This window comes from Muscardinus avellanarius (genome assembly GCF_963383645.1).
Source record: "Muscardinus avellanarius genome assembly, chromosome: 9".
Lineage (NCBI taxonomy): Eukaryota > Metazoa > Chordata > Mammalia > Rodentia > Gliridae > Muscardinus > Muscardinus avellanarius.
This window is the reverse complement of record NC_137795.1, coordinates 9,828,882-9,838,144: the sequence shown is the minus strand read 5'-3', so window position 1 is coordinate 9,838,144 and position 9,263 is coordinate 9,828,882.

Genomic DNA, 9,263 nt, shown 5'->3' with positions numbered 1-9,263 from the left:
GGCGTTAGATTTGGCTATAGAGAAACCCTTCTCTGTGGGGACTCAGCTTTCTGCCTTTCATAAATAAAAAGGAATCGCTGGCATAGAACTTGTGATCACTGGCCCCAGAAGGCATCAGCAGTTGTGTGTTGCTATTTAAGTCATGGATTGCAGGCCATGCTGAACCAGAACCTTCAGGCCTGGCAGGAAGTGAAATTCCTAAGCTTGGCCTTCCAGGATTGGGATTCAGGCCTGCAGCAGGGCTCAGGAGTGTGAGCTCAGGACCTCCCACGTGCTGAGTATGTGCTTGACGCTGAGCTACACCTTTGTGGTCAGGGACCTGCATGTTTAACCACCACCTCAGGGGCCGCTAAGACAGTGACATGCTGTGTGTCGAGACGTGCTGCGCTGAGGTGTAATGTCTGTGCTTGCTCGCTTGTTTATTGATTGATTGATTGATTGGTGTTGGGGCTTGACTCAGTGTCTTGTATCTGCTAAGCACACGCTTGACCACTAAGCTACACCGCAGTTCCTATCAGTGCTTATCTTTGAAGTAGGTTATTTGCTATTTATAAAAGATATATCTAAGATATATCTTTTATATAATAAAAGATATATCTAAGACACAAAGGTACAGAAATTTTGCTAGTAAAGGAATGGAATTAACATCTGGTAAGAAAGATGAAGGAAAAACACTAAAAATCCGTAACAAAAATTTAAAAAGGCATTATCAAAATCTGGTAGACATTGAAAAGATAGTAAAGGAGCATTATTGACCCCAAATGAACAGGGAACAAGAGCAAAAATAGACAAATGGATTTAAAAAATTATGCTTAAAACAAAACTTTCTCACAGCAAATGGACCAAGTAGCAGAGAGAAGAGACAGCCTATAGAACTGGAGAACATATTTGCAAACAGTGCACCTGATAAGGGGTTAATATGCAAACTATGTAAGAACTAGACTCCATGGCAAGAAAACAAATAACTTGATTTAAAAAGGGCTAAGGAAGTAAGTAGACATTTTTCAATAGAAGTTATAGAAATGATCAATAGACATGAAGAATGTTCAACATTTATCAGTAGGGAAATAAAAACCTCAATGAGGTCTCACCTACTACCTCTTAGAATGGCTGTTATAAAAAAGGCAAAAGGTGAATGTGGCAAGGATGTGGCGAAAAGGAAACACCTGCACACTGTTGGTGGGAGTGCAGCTGCATACCCATTCAAGAAATTGGTACGGCGATTCATCAAGAATTTAAAAACTAGAACTACAGTATGATTCAGTGATTCCACTACTGGATATATATCCAAAGGAACTAAAACCATGAAAGATATCTGTACTTCCACGTTCACCGCAACAATATTCACAGTAGCCAAGATATGGAATCAGTCTACGTGTCCATCAACATGTCAGTGGATAAAGAAAACGTGGCGTATACAGACTGGAGCAGTATTCAGCCACGAGAGAAAGAAATAACGTCATCTGCAAAAAGATGGATGACTGGAAAGCATTATGTGAAATGTCAGATACAGAAAGACAAATACTGCATGACCTAACTTATATGTGGCATAAAAAAAAAAAAAGCCGAGGTCCAGGCTGGGCATGGTGGCACATACTTGTAATCCCAATACGTGGGAGGCTGAGACAGGAGGATCCAGGTTTGTGGCTAGCCTCAGCTACTTAGTGAGGCCCTCCACAGCTTAGTAAGACCCTGTTTCAAAAAAGTTTCTTTTCATCAAAAGAAACCACCAAGAACCTAAAGAGAAAGCCTACAGAATGGGAGATCTTTACCAGCCACCATTTTGATAGATGAAGAGCTCAAAAGACTCTACACTAGCAAAACAAATAACCCAATCAAGAAATGGACAGCTGAACTGAGTAGATACTTCACAAAAGAAGAGATACAAATGGCCGATAGATACATGAGAAGATGTTCTACATCACTAGCCATCAGGGAGATGCAAATCAAAACTATGCTGAGATTCCATCCAGCCCCAATCAGAAGTCAAATAACAGTAAATTCTGGCGAGGATGTGGGGAAAGAGGAACTCTTTTGCATTGTTGGTGGGAGTGCAAACCAGTTTAGCCACTATGGAGATCAGTGTGGAGATTCCTTAGGAAACTGGGAATGGATCCACCCTTGATCTGGCTAAGAGCTTTCTGTCTCAGCCTCCCATGTACTGGCATTACAAGCCTGTTTCAAAATGCCTGGCTTCACCAGAACTTCTTATTTTTTAATTGTGAGACTACCTCGCCCAGGCTGGCCTTGAGCCAGATATTTTTCTGTCTCACCCTCTACTAGCAGGCCTTGCAGGCATGTGCCGCCACAGCTTTTGTTTGAGGAGGGCCTCACAAACTTGTAGAGGCTGCCTTTGAACCTGCAGTCCTCCTGTTTCAGTCTCCCAAAGGCCAGCCTTTGGGAGACTGAAACAGGAGGATTTCATTTCATGGCCAGTTTCACTTCACTTAGTGAGGCCGCTCTCAATTCAGTGAGACCCTGTTTCAAAATAAAAAATAAAAAAGACACCTGGGGGTGTAGCGCAGAGGCAGAGTCTTCTGGGTCCCATCACCAGTAGCACAAAAATAAATTAATAAAGTAAACAAATTAGGATTGGGGTTGTAGTTTAGAGTTAGAGAGCCCCTGTTTTTCATCTATAGCACCAGAAAACGAAAAAAAAAAAAAAAAAAAAAAAGGCCTTGAGAGCCAGACGTGCTGGCTCACACCTGTGATCCTAGTACTTGGGAGGCTAAGAGTTTGATTGCAGCCTGGATGGTGGCGCACGCTTGTAATCCCAGTACTTGAAAGGCTGAGAAATAGGGATGCAGGTTCGTAGACAGCCTCATCTACTTAGAGAGGCCCTTTGCAACTCAGTGAGACCATGTTTCAAAATAAAAAAACTAAAATACAAGGCTGGGGCATAGCTTAGAGGTAAAATGCCCCTCAGATCCAACCCAAGTACGGCTAAAGAAGCAAAACAAAACAAAAAGAAGAAGCAGAGAAAGAAACTCTCCTTCCTGGGGTACCACTAGATTTTGAAGGGAAGAAGGAATGCCTTAATTATAGAAATAATGGGGATCATGGTCATAGAACTGGTGCCTCCTCCCTGAACTGACCGTGCCCCTGAGGTGTTTATGATCTTCTAGAACTGACTTATGCAATCGTCTTTGTGCACCTGCTTTTGAAAAAGAGTTCTTAAGATCCAGCAGGTTGCTCTGCGGCCTTGGCACTCCAGCTCGAGGAATCCAACCCAGAACAGGTCTTGTGTCTTCACAGTCCATGGTCAAGTCCAGATGTTCTTCTGGTTTACAGAAATGTTCGAAAGTGAAAGCTTCCACGTCTGGTGTACTTTGTAAAACAGGAGGCTGGTGAAGGCTGGCAAGGTTTTCACACATAGCATATGGGTCATGTAAGGCAGATTCCAGGTAGTCGTAGGGGATGTAATGGTTTGATTTATAGTACGGTATGAGCTGGGGATGTTTTAATGACAGCTGTCTCCAGTACAAATCTTCTGTCTTCTGAGTATCTGTGATTTTTGGAAATGGCTTTATGTCATACTTGCTGGCCAGATCTTTTGCTGAATAAGAAGACTGGAGCGTGCAGGTGGACAGCAAGCTTTGTTCTTTCTTAATCTTCTCTTCGATATCCTGGCTTGTACGGGTCGCTCCAGCCAGTGTGTTATCACTTAGTGCCATCATTTCTGTAGGACTGGCTACAAAGGTATGGAAATTGCACAGCACTCTAGGGGTACAATCTGGAAAGGAGCGTGGTCTCTGCTGGACAGCAGCCTCCAGAGGACGTCGGTTCTGAGCAAGCCGCGCAATTTGCCTTCTCAAGGATCCAGGGGGGTTTAAGACAGGGTGGAATTTTTCTTGCTGTAGTGGTAGAATATAAAGGGAAAAAAGTTGATTAATAAATATGGCATTATAAATTGCCACAAATAGAAAGTCAAGAACAGGTCAGGCCCATTTCCACTGAGTAAAAACGAGATGGGTATAGCAGTGCACATTGTGAGGTTCTCTGATATTTGTTTAAAAGCATTGAAATTTGGGCCCATATAAATACATTTTTCTCTTCCACTGGCGTTAGATTTGGCTATAGAGAAACCCTTCTCTGTGGGGACTCAGCTTTCTGCCTTTCATAAATAAAAAGGAATCGCTGGCATAGAACTTGTGATCACTGGCCCCAGAAGGCATCAGCAGTTGTGTGTTGCTATTTAAGTCATGGATTGCAGGCCATGCTGAACCAGAACCTTCAGGCCTGGCAGGAAGTGAAATTCCTAAGCTTGGCCTTCCAGGATTGGGATTCAGGCCTGCAGCAGGGCTCAGGAGTGTGAGCTCAGGACCTCCCACGTGCTGAGTATGTGCTTGACGCTGAGCTACACCTTTGTGGTCAGGGACCTGCATGTTTAACCACCACCTCAGGGGCCGCTAAGACAGTGACATGCTGTGTGTCGAGACGTGCTGCGCTGAGGTGTAATGTCTGTGCTTGCTCGCTTGTTTATTGATTGATTGATTGATTGGTGTTGGGGCTTGACTCAGTGTCTTGTATCTGCTAAGCACACGCTTGACCACTAAGCTACACCGCAGTTCCTATCAGTGCTTATCTTTGAAGTAGGTTATTTGCTATTTATAAAAGATATATCTAAGATATATCTTTTATATAATAAAAGATATATCTAAGACACAAAGGTACAGAAATTTTGCTAGTAAAGGAATGGAATTAACATCTGGTAAGAAAGATGAAGGAAAAACACTAAAAATCCGTAACAAAAATTTAAAAAGGCATTATCAAAATCTGGTAGACATTGAAAAGATAGTAAAGGAGCATTATTGACCCCAAATGAACAGGGAACAAGAGCAAAAATAGACAAATGGATTTAAAAAATTATGCTTAAAACAAAACTTTCTCACAGCAAATGGACCAAGTAGCAGAGAGAAGAGACAGCCTATAGAACTGGAGAACATATTTGCAAACAGTGCACCTGATAAGGGGTTAATATGCAAACTATGTAAGAACTAGACTCCATGGCAAGAAAACAAATAACTTGATTTAAAAAGGGCTAAGGAAGTAAGTAGACATTTTTCAATAGAAGTTATAGAAATGATCAATAGACATGAAGAATGTTCAACATTTATCAGTAGGGAAATAAAAACCTCAATGAGGTCTCACCTACTACCTCTTAGAATGGCTGTTATAAAAAAGGCAAAAGGTGAATGTGGCAAGGATGTGGCGAAAAGGAAACACCTGCACACTGTTGGTGGGAGTGCAGCTGCATACCCATTCAAGAAATTGGTACGGCGATTCATCAAGAATTTAAAAACTAGAACTACAGTATGATTCAGTGATTCCACTACTGGATATATATCCAAAGGAACTAAAACCATGAAAGATATCTGTACTTCCACGTTCACCGCAACAATATTCACAGTAGCCAAGATATGGAATCAGTCTACGTGTCCATCAACATGTCAGTGGATAAAGAAAACGTGGCGTATACAGACTGGAGCAGTATTCAGCCACGAGAGAAAGAAATAACGTCATCTGCAAAAAGATGGATGACTGGAAAGCATTATGTGAAATGTCAGATACAGAAAGACAAATACTGCATGACCTAACTTATATGTGGCATAAAAAAAAAAAAAGCCGAGGTCCAGGCTGGGCATGGTGGCACATACTTGTAATCCCAATACGTGGGAGGCTGAGACAGGAGGATCCAGGTTTGTGGCTAGCCTCAGCTACTTAGTGAGGCCCTCCACAGCTTAGTAAGACCCTGTTTCAAAAAAGTTTCTTTTCATCAAAAGAAACCACCAAGAACCTAAAGAGAAAGCCTACAGAATGGGAGATCTTTACCAGCCACCATTTTGATAGATGAAGAGCTCAAAAGACTCTACACTAGCAAAACAAATAACCCAATCAAGAAATGGACAGCTGAACTGAGTAGATACTTCACAAAAGAAGAGATACAAATGGCCGATAGATACATGAGAAGATGTTCTACATCACTAGCCATCAGGGAGATGCAAATCAAAACTATGCTGAGATTCCATCCAGCCCCAATCAGAAGTCAAATAACAGTAAATTCTGGCGAGGATGTGGGGAAAGAGGAACTCTTTTGCATTGTTGGTGGGAGTGCAAACCAGTTTAGCCACTATGGAGATCAGTGTGGAGATTCCTTAGGAAACTGGGAATGGATCCACCCTTGATCTGGCTAAGAGCTTTCTGTCTCAGCCTCCCATGTACTGGCATTACAAGCCTGTTTCAAAATGCCTGGCTTCACCAGAACTTCTTATTTTTTAATTGTGAGACTACCTCGCCCAGGCTGGCCTTGAGCCAGATATTTTTCTGTCTCACCCTCTACTAGCAGGCCTTGCAGGCATGTGCCGCCACAGCTTTTGTTTGAGGAGGGCCTCACAAACTTGTAGAGGCTGCCTTTGAACCTGCAGTCCTCCTGTTTCAGTCTCCCAAAGGCCAGCCTTTGGGAGACTGAAACAGGAGGATTTCATTTCATGGCCAGTTTCACTTCACTTAGTGAGGCCGCTCTCAATTCAGTGAGACCCTGTTTCAAAATAAAAAATAAAAAAGACACCTGGGGGTGTAGCGCAGAGGCAGAGTCTTCTGGGTCCCATCACCAGTAGCACAAAAATAAATTAATAAAGTAAACAAATTAGGATTGGGGTTGTAGTTTAGAGTTAGAGAGCCCCTGTTTTTCATCTATAGCACCAGAAAACGAAAAAAAAAAAAAAAAAAAAAGGCCTTGAGAGCCAGACGTGCTGGCTCACACCTGTGATCCTAGTACTTGGGAGGCTAAGAGTTTGATTGCAGCCTGGATGGTGGCGCACGCTTGTAATCCCAGTACTTGAAAGGCTGAGAAATAGGGATGCAGGTTCGTAGACAGCCTCATCTACTTAGAGAGGCCCTTTGCAACTCAGTGAGACCATGTTTCAAAATAAAAAAACTAAAATACAAGGCTGGGGCATAGCTTAGAGGTAAAATGCCCCTCAGATCCAACCCAAGTACGGCTAAAGAAGCAAAACAAAACAAAAAGAAGAAGCAGAGAAAGAAACTCTCCTTCCTGGGGTACCACTAGATTTTGAAGGGAAGAAGGAATGCCTTAATTATAGAAATAATGGGGATCATGGTCATAGAACTGGTGCCTCCTCCCTGAACTGACCGTGCCCCTGAGGTGTTTATGATCTTCTAGAACTGACTTATGCAATCGTCTTTGTGCACCTGCTTTTGAAAAAGAGTTCTTAAGATCCAGCAGGTTGCTCTGCGGCCTTGGCACTCCAGCTCGAGGAATCCAACCCAGAACAGGTCTTGTGTCTTCACAGTCCATGGTCAAGTCCAGATGTTCTTCTGGTTTACAGAAATGTTCGAAAGTGAAAGCTTCCACGTCTGGTGTACTTTGTAAAACAGGAGGCTGGTGAAGGCTGGCAAGGTTTTCACACATAGCATATGGGTCATGTAAGGCAGATTCCAGGTAGTCGTAGGGGATGTAATGGTTTGATTTATAGTACGGTATGAGCTGGGGATGTTTTAATGACAGCTGTCTCCAGTACAAATCTTCTGTCTTCTGAGTATCTGTGATTTTTGGAAATGGCTTTATGTCATACTTGCTGGCCAGATCTTTTGCTGAATAAGAAGACTGGAGCGTGCAGGTGGACAGCAAGCTTTGTTCTTTCTTAATCTTCTCTTCGATATCCTGGCTTGTACGGGTCGCTCCAGCCAGTGTGTTATCACTTAGTGCCATCATTTCTGTAGGACTGGCTACAAAGGTATGGAAATTGCACAGCACTCTAGGGGTACAATCTGGAAAGGAGCGTGGTCTCTGCTGGACAGCAGCCTCCAGAGGACGTCGGTTCTGAGCAAGCCGCGCAATTTGCCTTCTCAAGGATCCAGGGGGGTTTAAGACAGGGTGGAATTTTTCTTGCTGTAGTGGTAGAATATAAAGGGAAAAAAGTTGATTAATAAATATGGCATTATAAATTGCCACAAATAGAAAGTCAAGAACAGGTCAGGCCCATTTCCACTGAGTAAAAACGAGATGGGTATAGCAGTGCACATTGTGAGGTTCTCTGATATTTGTTTAAAAGCATTGAAATTTGGGCCCATATAAATACATTTTTCTCTTCCACTGGCGTTAGATTTGGCTATAGAGAAACCCTTCTCTGTGGGGACTCAGCTTTCTGCCTTTCATAAATAAAAAGGAATCGCTGGCATAGAACTTGTGATCACTGGCCCCAGAAGGCATCAGCAGTTGTGTGTTGCTATTTAAGTCATGGATTGCAGGCCATGCTGAACCAGAACCTTCAGGCCTGGCAGGAAGTGAAATTCCTAAGCTTGGCCTTCCAGGATTGGGATTCAGGCCTGCAGCAGGGCTCAGGAGTGTGAGCTCAGGACCTCCCACGTGCTGAGTATGTGCTTGACGCTGAGCTACACCTTTGTGGTCAGGGACCTGCATGTTTAACCACCACCTCAGGGGCCGCTAAGACAGTGACATGCTGTGTGTCGAGACGTGCTGAGCTGAGGTGTAATGTCTGTGCTTGCTCGCTTGTTTATTGATTGATTGATTGATTGGTGTTGGGGCTTGACTCAGTGTCTTGTATCTGCTAAGCACACGCTTGACCACTAAGCTACACCGCAGTTCCTATCAGTGCTTATCTTTGAAGTAGGTTATTTGCTATTTATAAAAGATATATCTAAGATATATCTTTTATATAATAAAAGATATATCTAAGACACAAAGGTACAGAAATTTTGCTAGTAAAGGAATGGAATTAACATCTGGTAAGAAAGATGAAGGAAAAACACTAAAAATCCGTAACAAAAATTTAAAAAGGCATTATCAAAATCTGGTAGACAATGAAAAGATAGTAAAGGAGCATTATTGACCCCAAATGAACAGGGAACAAGAGCAAAAATAGACAAATGGATTTAAAAAATTATGCTTAAAACAAAACTTTCTCACAGCAAATGGACCAAGTAGCAGAGAGAAGAGACAGCCTATAGAACTGGAGAACATATTTGCAAACAGTGCACCTGATAAGGGGTTAATATGCAAACTATGTAAGAACTAGACTCCATGGCAAGAAAACAAATAACTTGATTTAAAAAGGGCTAAGGAAGTAAGTAGACATTTTTCAATAGAAGTTATAGAAATGATCAATAGACATGAAGAATTTTCAACATTTATCAGTAGGGAAATAAAAACCTCAATGAGGTCTCACCTTCTACCTCTTAGAATGGCTGTTATAAAAAAGGCAAAAGGTGAATGTGGCAAG